Source organism: Salmo trutta, chromosome 26 (assembly GCF_901001165.1).
Source record: "Salmo trutta chromosome 26, fSalTru1.1, whole genome shotgun sequence".
Classification (NCBI taxonomy): domain Eukaryota; kingdom Metazoa; phylum Chordata; class Actinopteri; order Salmoniformes; family Salmonidae; genus Salmo; species Salmo trutta.
In genome coordinates, this window is record NC_042982.1 from 39,395,787 (window position 1) to 39,407,025 (window position 11,239).

Below are 11,239 nucleotides of genomic sequence, written 5' to 3' on the forward strand. Positions count from 1 at the left end.
TAGGGGAGCTCCCATCTCATCTACACCCTGTCATAGAGACCACCTGTTCAGGGGAGTTCCCATCCCATCTAAACCCTGTCATAGAGACTACCTGTTAGGGGAGTCTCTCATCTACACCCTGTCATAGAGACTACCTGTTCAGGGAGTCTCTCATCTACACCCTGTCATAGAGACTACCTGTTCAGGGAGTTCCCATCTCATCTACACCTTGTCATAGAGACTACCTGTTAGGGGAGTCTCTCATCTCATCTACACCCTGTCATAGAGACTACCTGTTAGGGGAGTCTCTCATCTACACCCTGTCATAGAGACTACCTGTTCAGGGAGTCTCTCATCTACACCCTGTCATAGAGACTACCTGTTAGGGGAGATCCCATCTCATCTACACCCTGTCATAGAGACTACCTGTTAGGGGAGATCCCATCTCATCTACACCCTGTCATAGAGACTACCTGTTCAGGGGAGTTCCCATCTCATCTACACCCTGTCATAGAGACTACCTGTTCAGGGGAGTTCCCATCCCATCTACACCCTGTCATAGAGACTACCTGTTAGGGGAGTCTCTCATCTATACCCTGTCATAGAGACTACCTGTTCAGGGGAGTTCCCATCTCATCTACACCCTGTCATAGAGACTACCTGTTCAGGGGGTCTCTCATCTCATCTACACCCTGTCATAGAGACTACCTGTTCAGGGAGTCTCTCATCTACACCCTGTCATAGAGACTACCTGTTCAGGGAGTGTCTCATCTACACCCTGTCATAGAGACTACCTGTTCAGGGGAGTTCCCATCTCATCTACACCCTGTCATAGAGACTACCTGTTCAGGGGAGTTCCCATCTCATCTACACCCTGTCAAAGAGACTACCTGTTCAGGGAGTCTCTCATCTACACCCTGTCATAGAGACTACCTGTTCAGGGGAGTTCCCATCTCATCTACACCCTGTCATAGAGACTACCTGTTCAGGGGAGTTCCCATCTCATCTACACCCTGTCATAGAGACTACCTGTTCAGGGAATCTCTCATCTACCTTTATGGATGGGGAAGTGATTTCCCCCTTCCTCTCCCAGCCCCGGGGGGAGTAACATAACAGAGCGGACAGGTGATGGAACACCTGTTTTCCCTAGATAAGTACATATGACACCACGTCGGACAGACATCCCCATGAATCAAATCAAAACAAATTTGACAAGTTTATTTGTCATATGCACAGGATGCACACAGTACATGTGGTGGTGAACACGTACAATGAAATGCTGCAGGTTCATCTCTCCACATTGCAACAACAGGAGAATAATAAAGTCATTTGAATATTCAGTGTAAGAAAATAGAAAATGTAATTAAGCATAACATACACTGAAGAAAAATATAAACACAGCATGTAAATTGTTGGTCCCATGTTTCATGAGCTGAAATAAATATCCCAGAAATGTTCCATATGCACAAAAAGCTAATTTCTCTAAAATGTTTGTTTTGTTTACATCCCTGTTAGTGAGAATTTCTGTGGCATATCAAGACGCTGATTAAACAGCATGATAATTACACAGGTGCACCTTATGCTGGGGACAATAAAAGGCCACTAAAATGTGCAGTTTTGTCACACAACACAATGCCACAGATGTCTCAAGTTTTGAGGGAGTGTGCAATTGGCATACTGACTGCAGGAATGTCCACCAAAGCTATTGCCAGAGAATTTAATGTTACTTTATCTATCATAAGCCGCCTCCAATGTCGTTTTAGAGAATTTGGCAGTACATCCAACCTGCCTCACAAATGCAGAACACTTATAACCACGCCAGCCCAGGACCTCCACATCCGGCTTCCTCACCTGCAGGATCGTCTGAGACCAGCCACCCGAACAGCTGATGAAACTGTGGGTTTGCACAACCAAAGAATTTCTGCACAAACTGTCAGAATCTGTCTCAACGAAGCTCATCTGCGTGCTTGTCGTCCTCATAAGGGTCTTGACCTGACTGCAGTTCGTAGTTGTAACCAACTTCAGTGGGCAAATGCTCACCTTCGATGGCCACTGGCTCATTGGAGAAGTGTGATCTTTACAGATGAATCCTGGTTTCAACTGTACCGGGCAGATGGCAGACGGCGTGTATGGTATGGCATCGTGTGGATGAGAGGTTTGTGGATGTGAACAGAGTGCTTCGTGGTGGGGTTATGGTATGGGCAGGCATAAGCTACGGGCGACGAACACAATTGCATTTTATCGATGGCAATTTGAATGCACAGCGATACCGTGACTAGATCCTGAGGCCCATTGTCGTGCCATTCATCCACCACCATTACCTCATGTTTCAGCATGATAACGCATGGCCCTGTACCGCAAGGAGCTGTACACAATTCCTGGAAGCTGAAAATGTCCCAGTTCTTCCATGACGTTTACGACAGCATGTTCCAGTTCCCGCCAATATCCAGTAACTTCCCACAGCCATTGAAGAGGAGTGGGACAACATTCCACAGGCCACAACCAACAGCCTGATCAACTCTATGTGAAGGAGATGTGTCACGCTGCATGAGGCAAATAGTGGTCACACCAGATACTGACTGGTTTTGTGATCCACACCCCTACCTTTTTTGAAAGGTATCTGTGACCAACAGATGCATATCTGTATTCCCAGTCATGTAAAATCCATAGATTAGGGCATCATTTATTTATTTTAATTGACTGTTTCCTCATGTGAACTGTAACTCAGTAAAATCTTAGAAATGACTGCATGTTGCGTTTATATTGTTGTTCAGCGTATAATAGAGAAAAAATAAAATTCCATTCCTGGTTTCCCCCGGCTAATATTACCCAGTCGAGAGAGCGCCATGCAAAGCAGAACAACCACACTGAGGCAGAACAACCACACTGAGGCAGAGCAACACACTGAGGCAGAGCAACACACTGAGGCAGAGCAACACACTGAGACAGAGCAACACACTGAGACAGAGCAACACACTGAGACAGAGCAACACACTGAGGCAGAGCAACACACTGAGACAGAGCAACACAGCAACACACGGAGACAGAGCAACACACTGAGGCAGAGCAACACACCAACACACGGAGACAGAGCAACACACTGAGACAGAGCAACACACTGAGACAGAGCAACACACTGAGACAGAGCAACACACTGAGACAACACACTGAGACAGCGCAACACACTGAGACAGAGCAACACACTGAGACAGAGCAACACACCAACACACGGAGACAGAGCAACACACTGAGACAACACACTGAGACAGAGCAACACACTGAGACAGAGCAACACACCAACACACGGAGACAGAGCAACACACTGAGACAGAGCAACACACTGAGACAGAGCAACACACTGAGACAGAGCAACACACTGAGACAACACACTGAGAAAGCGCAACACACTGAGACAGAGCAACACACTGAGACAGAGCAACACAGCAACACACGGAGACAGAGCAACACACTGAGGCAGAGCAACACACTAAGACAGAGCAACACACCAACACACGGAGACAGAGCAACACACTGAGACAGAGCAACACACTGAGACAGAGCAACACACTGAGACAGAGCAACACAGCAACACACGGAGACAGAGCAACACACTGAGGCAGAGCAACACACTGAGACAGAGCAACACACCAACACACGGAGACAGAGCAACACACGGAGACAGAGCAACACACTGAGACAGAGCAACAGAGCAACACACTGAGACAGAGCAACACACTGAGACAGAGCAACACACCAACACACTGAGACAGAGCAACACACTGAGACAGAGCAACACACTGAGACAGAGCAACACACTGAGACAGAACAACACACTGAGACAGAACAACACACTGAGGCAGAGCAACACACTGAGGCAGAGCAACACACTGAGACAGAGCAACACACTGAGACAGAGCAACACAGCAACACACGGAGACAGAGCAACACACTGAGGCAGAGCAACACACTGAGACAGAGCAACACACTGAGACAGAGCAACACACTGAGACAGAGCAACACACCAACACACGGAGACAGAGCAACACACTGAGACAGAGCAACACACTGAGACAGAGCAACACACTGAGACAGAGCAACACACTGAGACAACACACTGAGACAGAGCAACACACTGAGACAGAGCAACACACTGAGACAGAGCAACACACCAACACACGGAGACAGAGCAACACAGCAACACACGGAGACAGAGCAACACACTGAGGCAGAGCAACACACTGAGACAGAGCAACACACCAACACACGGAGACAGAGCAACACACTGAGACAGAGCAACACACTGAGACAGAGCAACACACTGAGACAGAGCAACACACTGAGACAGAGCAACACACTGAGGCAGAGCAACACACTGAGGCAGAGCAACACACTGAGACAGAGCAACACACTGAGACAGAGCAACACACTGAGACAGAGCAACACACTGAGGCAGAGCAACACACTGAGGCAACACACTGAGGCAACACACTGAGGCAACACACTGAGACAGAGCAACACACTGATGCAGAGCAACACACTGAGACAGAGCAACACACTGAGGCAGAGCAACACACTGAGGCAGAGCAACACACTGATGCAGAGCAACACACTGATGCAGAGCAACACACTGAGGCAGAGCAACACACTGAGGCAGAGCAACACACTGAGGCAGAGCAACACACAGACAGAGCAACACACTGAGACAGAGCAACACACTGAGACAACACACTGAGACAGAACAACACACTGAGGCAGAGCAACACACTGAGACAGAGCAACACACTGAGACAGAGCAACACACTGAGACAGAGCAACACACTGAGGCAGAGCAACACACTGAGGCAGAGCAACACACTGAGACAGAGCAACACACTGAGACAGAGCAACACACTGAGACAGAGCAACACGGGAGTCCTATGTAGGGCCAGAAGGAACCTGAGGGGGGTTCCAGTAGTCTAGATAGATAGATACTATAGATAGATAGATACTATAGATAGATACTATAGATAGATAGATACTATAGATAGATACTATAGATAGATAGATAGATAGATAGATAGATAGATAGATAGATAGATAGATAGATAGATAGATAGATAGATACTATAGATAGATAGATAGATAGATAGATAGATAGATAGATAGATAGATAGATAGATAGATAGATAGATAGATAGATAGATACTATAGATAGATAGATAGATAGATAGATAGATAGATAGATAGATAGATAGATAGATAGATACTATAGATAGATAGATAGATACTATAGATAGATAGATAGATAGATAGATAGATAGATAGATAGATAGATAGATAGATACTATAGAGGTTCCAGTAGTCTTATCACTACCGTTGCAGCATCGCCTGCATATCTCATCAATACACCTGGGACTCAATGGCGTGTATTCATGGATACCAAGGACAGCCAGGCTTTCCCAAAGAATTGACCAAGGAAAAAAATAAAGAAAAAAGATACAATTATTCATCTTTCGTTGTTGAATTTTTCTTCAATTTGCAAGAGGCTCATTGAATCTCACGGGAGAAAGCATCCGAGCGAGTGTAACAGGTAACCTCTGTCTCTATGTGTAGGCCATCTATCTGATGCTGTCTGATAAGAAAGAGTATGACATTGTTTTCGCCCGTAGCATTAAATGCAAGGCAAGCCAGTGAGCATTTGGCCTCCCTTGATAAAAAAAAAGTATAAAATTATAGCCAATCAGCGTTGAGCTAAACTGAGCGAGCTGAACTGTGAATGGTCCTGACACACCAAACAAAAAGTGTCAAAGGAAGTCAGCTTGGATTTGCCTTTTATCCTACCATATCGCATCAATAGAAACACATAATTGACAGAAAAACTTGAATTGTCGCATCTAGTCGTGTTGTTGTCCTCTGGTGGCTAGCTAGCTAAAATTGTCCCTTTTCTGAATTAGCCACGGATGGAGATAGAGATTTGGACTTGTGGTTTTACTTAATTCTCCATACTGATTAAACGACGATTCTACCTAGAAGTAAAGTAAAGCTGTGTTCAAAGCCTTTGACGCTAAAGGCTGGCAAAATGGATAGCAGACAAAATAACATTCTTCTGAATCCATCCATTAAAAAAGCCCACAGCCATAACCTGATCACACAGAGCAGTGAGATCATGTGTTGTTGTACTGCAGAGACAGGAACATATCTGGAATACCTCAGGGACAGACTTGAGGGAGGGACACCAACATTACGTTGTAATTGAACACACCAGGATGCCAGCGGCAGCTCTGGGAAACATTTACAACCAACCCTAAGATATATTTACTGTATGAGAGAACAACCCCAGACCAGATGGTCTCTCTAAGAACCCTGCTGCTGTGTGGAGGAGGATATTGGGTGTTTCTGTCGGTGTCGGTGTGTGTGTGTGTGTGTGTAAAAGTGGAGCTGCAACAGACACTCAGCCAGCTCAGAAGTGCTTCCATCTGCCTCTGAGATTGACACGAGACTCAGTCAGTCAGTTAATATCTTTCTGATATCACTCTGGGCTACAGACAACAGAGGGGAGGGGTGGGTGGAGATGAGAGGAAGAGAGACTCACATCAGAATTATGGCTGTGTCAATGGTACATTCCCTTGGCTTACAGTATATCTTCATAATATTAGTCCTATCAACCTACACTGACTAATATCATGATCATATCTCTCACAGTCTATGGCTGCCTCTACAGGGACTAGAGGAGGGAATAGGAGGAGGGAATAGAGGAGGGGAGAGGAGGAGGAGGAGGAGGGGGAGGAGGGGGAGGGGGAGGAGGAGGGAATAGAGGAGGGAATAGAGGAGGGGAGAGGAGGAGGAGGAGGAGGAGGAGGGAATAGAGGAGGGAATAGAGGGGAGAGGAGGAGGGGAGGAGGAGGGAATAGAGGAGGGGAGAGGAGGAGGAGGAGGGAATAGAGGAGGGAATAGAGGGGAGAGGAGGAGGGGAGGAGGAGGGAATAGAGGAGGGGAGAGGAGGAGGAGGAGGGAATAGAGGAGGGAATAGAGGAGGGGAGAGGAGGAGGAGGAGGGAATAGAGGAGGGGAGAGGAGGAGGAGGAGGGAATAGAGGAGGGAATAGAGGAGGGGAGAGGAGGAGGAGGAGGGAATAGAGGAGGGGAGAGGAGGAGGAGGAGGGAATAGAGGAGGGAATAGAGGAGGGGAGAGGAGGAGGAGGAGGGAATAGAGGAGGGAATAGAAAAGGGGAGAGGAGGAGGAGGGGAGAGGAGGAGGGAATAGAGGAGGGGAGAGGAGGGAATAGGAGGAGGGGAGAGGAGGAGGAGGGGAGAGGAGGAGGGAATAGAGGAGGGGAGAGGAGGAGGGAATAGAGGAGGGGAGAGGAGGAGGGAATAGAGGAGGAAATAGAGGAGGGGAGAGGAGGAGGGAATAGAGGAGGAAATAGAGGAGGGGAGAGGAGGAGGGGAGAAGGAGGGAATAGAGGAGGGGAGAGGAGGAGGGGGAGGAGGAGGAGGAGGGGAGAGGAGGAGGAGGGGAGGAATATGAAGAGGGGAGGGGAGGAGGAATATGAGGTGGGGATGGTAGGAGGAGGGGAGGAATATGATGAGGGGAGAAGGAGGAGGAGGAGATGGAGAGGAGGTTAACAGAGGTGTCCTCTCCTCTCCTCATCTCCTTTGTTCCTCTCCTCTTTCATCTACTCCTCCTCTGTTCCTCTCTGGGCTTTGACTCAGATGTTACCTACCTGAGAAGTTTGTCTCTCTGCTCCCTCTGGGTGTGTGTCTGTTGGTTCACCAGCTCTTCTGTCTTTCTGCTCTGAGCTCTGGAAGACACAAACCATGCTTCAGTCAGATGTTCTCTCAGTGTGTTTGTGTGCATGCATGTGCATGCATGTGGTGTGTGTGTGTGTGTGTGTGTATATATACCAGTCCCTACGCAACTCTATCCATTTATTTAAAGAAAATGTTAACTTTATTTAACAAGGCAAGTCAGTTAAGAACAAATTCTTATTTTTAATGACAGCCTAGGAACAGTGGGTTTAACTGCCTTGTTCAGGGGCAGAGAGACAGATTTTTACCTTGGGGATTCAATCTTGCAACCTTTTGGTTACTATTCCAATGCTCTAACCACTAGGGTACCTGCCGCCCCATGAAGCACACACGAGAGCATATGTGTCGTGCTAACCCTCACTTTCCTATACACCCCATAAACACAATCCCCCCTCCAACTCTAACACGCACACACACACACCCTCGAAGCTGGTGTTTGGAGGATATTGGATGTTGTTCGTCGAGGGCCGGCAAACCATGCCAATATATCCTCCGAACAACTGGTTACCAACAAATTCAAATAATGATTGACATTATTTTCATCCTTCCACGATATATAGTCCCAAAACAAATCTAGGGTTGCTACCCAACTCGGCTGGTCGTTCTACCGGTTAGGTTGCCAGAGACGCGACCCAGTCATGAAGTCCTTTTATTCTATATCTGCCGGCTGCAACCTGGACTCAGGGGAAGATGTAACATGGTAAACGTAAATCCAGGACACTCCAATTAGTATGAAATGTTACGTTTCGTATTGAACGTATTAATTTGTGGATGTCCATCATCCATTTCGTATGATAAGTTACGAATTGCCATTCTTTAATGTGTTACGAATTGCAATTCGTACAATACGTCACAAATTAGCAAAATGTATATGTTACGAATTCCAATTTGTTGTGGCTAACGTTAGCTAGGGGGCTAGGTTGCTATCGCTAATGTTATCTGGGTGGCTAACGTTAGCTAAGCTAGGGGTTAAGGGTTAGGGTTAAGGTTAGGAGGTAGGTTAAAGGGTAAACGTTATGGGAAGGGTTAGCTAACATGCTAAGTAGGTGCAAAGTTGCTAATAAGCTAAAGTTGTCCATGATGAGATTCAAACGCTCAACCTTTTGTTTGCTAGACGGTCGCAGTATACAGTATACACAAACCCATCCACCCTTACCAAACTCCCTACTTTAGTTTTTGGTCTTAAAAGGGAAATGGAAAGACTTTAGGAAGTAAAGCTAAGCAAAGAAATGCATTCCATCCACTAATACTAAACATGTGCATTTAAGGATTTTGATATTGAACAACGTTTATTAGAGGTACGGGTAGCGCCATCTTGAATTGCCATAGTAATCGCCACCACTGGACCTGAAAAGTTTCTCACAACTTTGACAGCCTTGTCATTCAGATAATGGCAACAATATTAAGGTAAGAAACTGTATACAATTTGTTTTTCAGTTGGTAATTATAATATTTCCATTTTAGAGTATTTTTTGCGATTAGATGAGTCTGTGAAATGAACTTTTGATAACATAAATGACAGTTCACAGACGCTGAGACGTGATAGTCCAGCGTCCCATTGTGACATAGGTATGCGACTCTGAGATCACCATCTGCGGGGGGCGTACCTCCCCACATTTCTTAACCAACGCGTCTCCCAGGTACGCGTCCTCTATTTATTTGATGTGTTGACAGTTGGAGAAATTGCTTGAGAATTCGCTAAGAGTAGGAATGCCAACGGTCCAATATCCTAGAACACTGCTGTGCGTATGTGTACACATTTGATACTCTGATACAACCTTTAGAGAGTCAGCAAAAACGAGGAAAGGTAACTAGCTAGCTAGCTAGTTGATTTAGCTCTTCTCTTGTATTTTTTATGTTAATGTTGTCTTTGATAACTGTACAAAATAAAATTTGAACTACATACAGTGAGCACCATAATTCCTTGGGCAGTGACAATTTTTTTGTTATTTTGGTTCTGTACTCTAGCACTTTGAGTTTGAAAGGATACAATGACAATGAGGGTGAAGTGCAGACTGTCAGCTTTAATTTGAGGGTATTTTCATATATATTGGATGAACTGTTTAGAAATTATAGAAGCTTTTGTACATAGCCCCCCCCCTCATTTTTGGGCATCAAAAAACATTGGACAGTTTAACATAATGTAGAATGAAGTAATCATTGTTAATATTTGGTCGCATATCCTTTGCATGCAATGACTGCTTGAAGTCTGCGATGCATCGACATCACCAGACGCTGGGTACCTTCCCTGGTGATGCTCTGCCAGGCCTGTACTGCAGCCATCTTCAGTTCCTGCTTGTTTCGGGGACTTATTGTAACGGTTGTCTTTGGAAGAAGGAGTAGACCAAAGCGCAGCATGGTACGTGTTCATGATGTTTATTAATAACTTGAACACTGCAACAAAAAAACAAAGTGGAACAAAATGCAACAGCTCTGTCAGGTGAACACACCAAACAACTACCCACACCAACCCTGTGGGAAAAGGCTACCTAAGTATGGTTCCCAATCAGAGACAACGATAGACAGCTGTCCCTGATTGAGAACCATACTCGGCGAAAACAAAGAAATACCAAAACATAGAAAAGGAACATAGAATGCCCACCCTAGTCACACCCTGGCCTAACCAAAATAGAGAATAAAACCCTCTCTATGGCCAGGGCGTGACAGTACCCCCCCCCCCCCCCCCCCAAGGTGCGGACTCCGGCCGCAAAACCTGAACCTATAGGAGAGGGTCTGGGTGGGCTTTTCTCCGTGGTGGCGGCTCCGGTGAGGGACGCAGACCCCGCTCCACCTCTGGCACGGCCCACTTCGGTGGCGCCTCTGGAGCGGGGACCCTCTCCGCCGACCCCGGACTGGGCACCGACTCTGGCAGCTCCGGACTGAGAGACAACGATAGACAGCTGTCCCTGATTGAGAACCATACCCGGCCAAAACAAAGAAATACCAAAACATAGAAAAAGGAACATAGAATGCCCACCCTAGTCACACCCTGGCCTAACCAAAATAGAGAATAAAACCCTCTCTATGGCCAGGGCGTGACACTTATTGGCTTCAGTCTCCTCTTCAGTATGTAAAATATATGTTCAATTGGATTCAGATCCGGTGATTGACTCGGCCAGTCAAGGATTTTCCACTTTTTGGCCATCAAAAACCCCTTCGTTGCTATAGCAGTATGTTTAGGGTCATTGTTTTGTTGCATGATGAAGTGCAATGACTTTGGAGGCATTTGGTTTAATCTGAGCAGATAACATATTTATGTAGACTTCAGAATTAATTGTTCTACTTCTGTCTGCAGTCACATCATCGATGAAGACAAGTGAGCTTGTTCCACTGGCAGCCATACAGGCCCAAGCCATAACACCCCCTCCACCATGTTTCATGGATGAGGTGGTATGCTTTGGATCATGAGCATGTCTTTTTTTCTCTCCACACTTTCCTCTTTCCATCACTCTGGTACATGTTAATTTTTGTCTC

At 46.2% G+C, this 11,239-nt stretch overlaps 1 protein-coding gene across 1 annotated transcript in view; it reads right to left on the reverse strand.

Annotated features, from left to right (window-relative positions):
- Nucleotides 1–7,755, reverse strand: part of lekr1 (Leucine-, glutamate- and lysine-rich protein 1) — a 52,945-nt gene extending 45,190 nt beyond the window's left edge. The window contains exon 1 of the mRNA XM_029715909.1: nucleotides 7,681–7,755. The gene's annotated coding sequence lies outside the window, so the exon portion shown is untranslated. The remainder of the gene's footprint in view (nucleotides 1–7,680) is intronic.
- Between the last annotated feature and the right edge of the window lie 3,484 nt (nucleotides 7,756–11,239).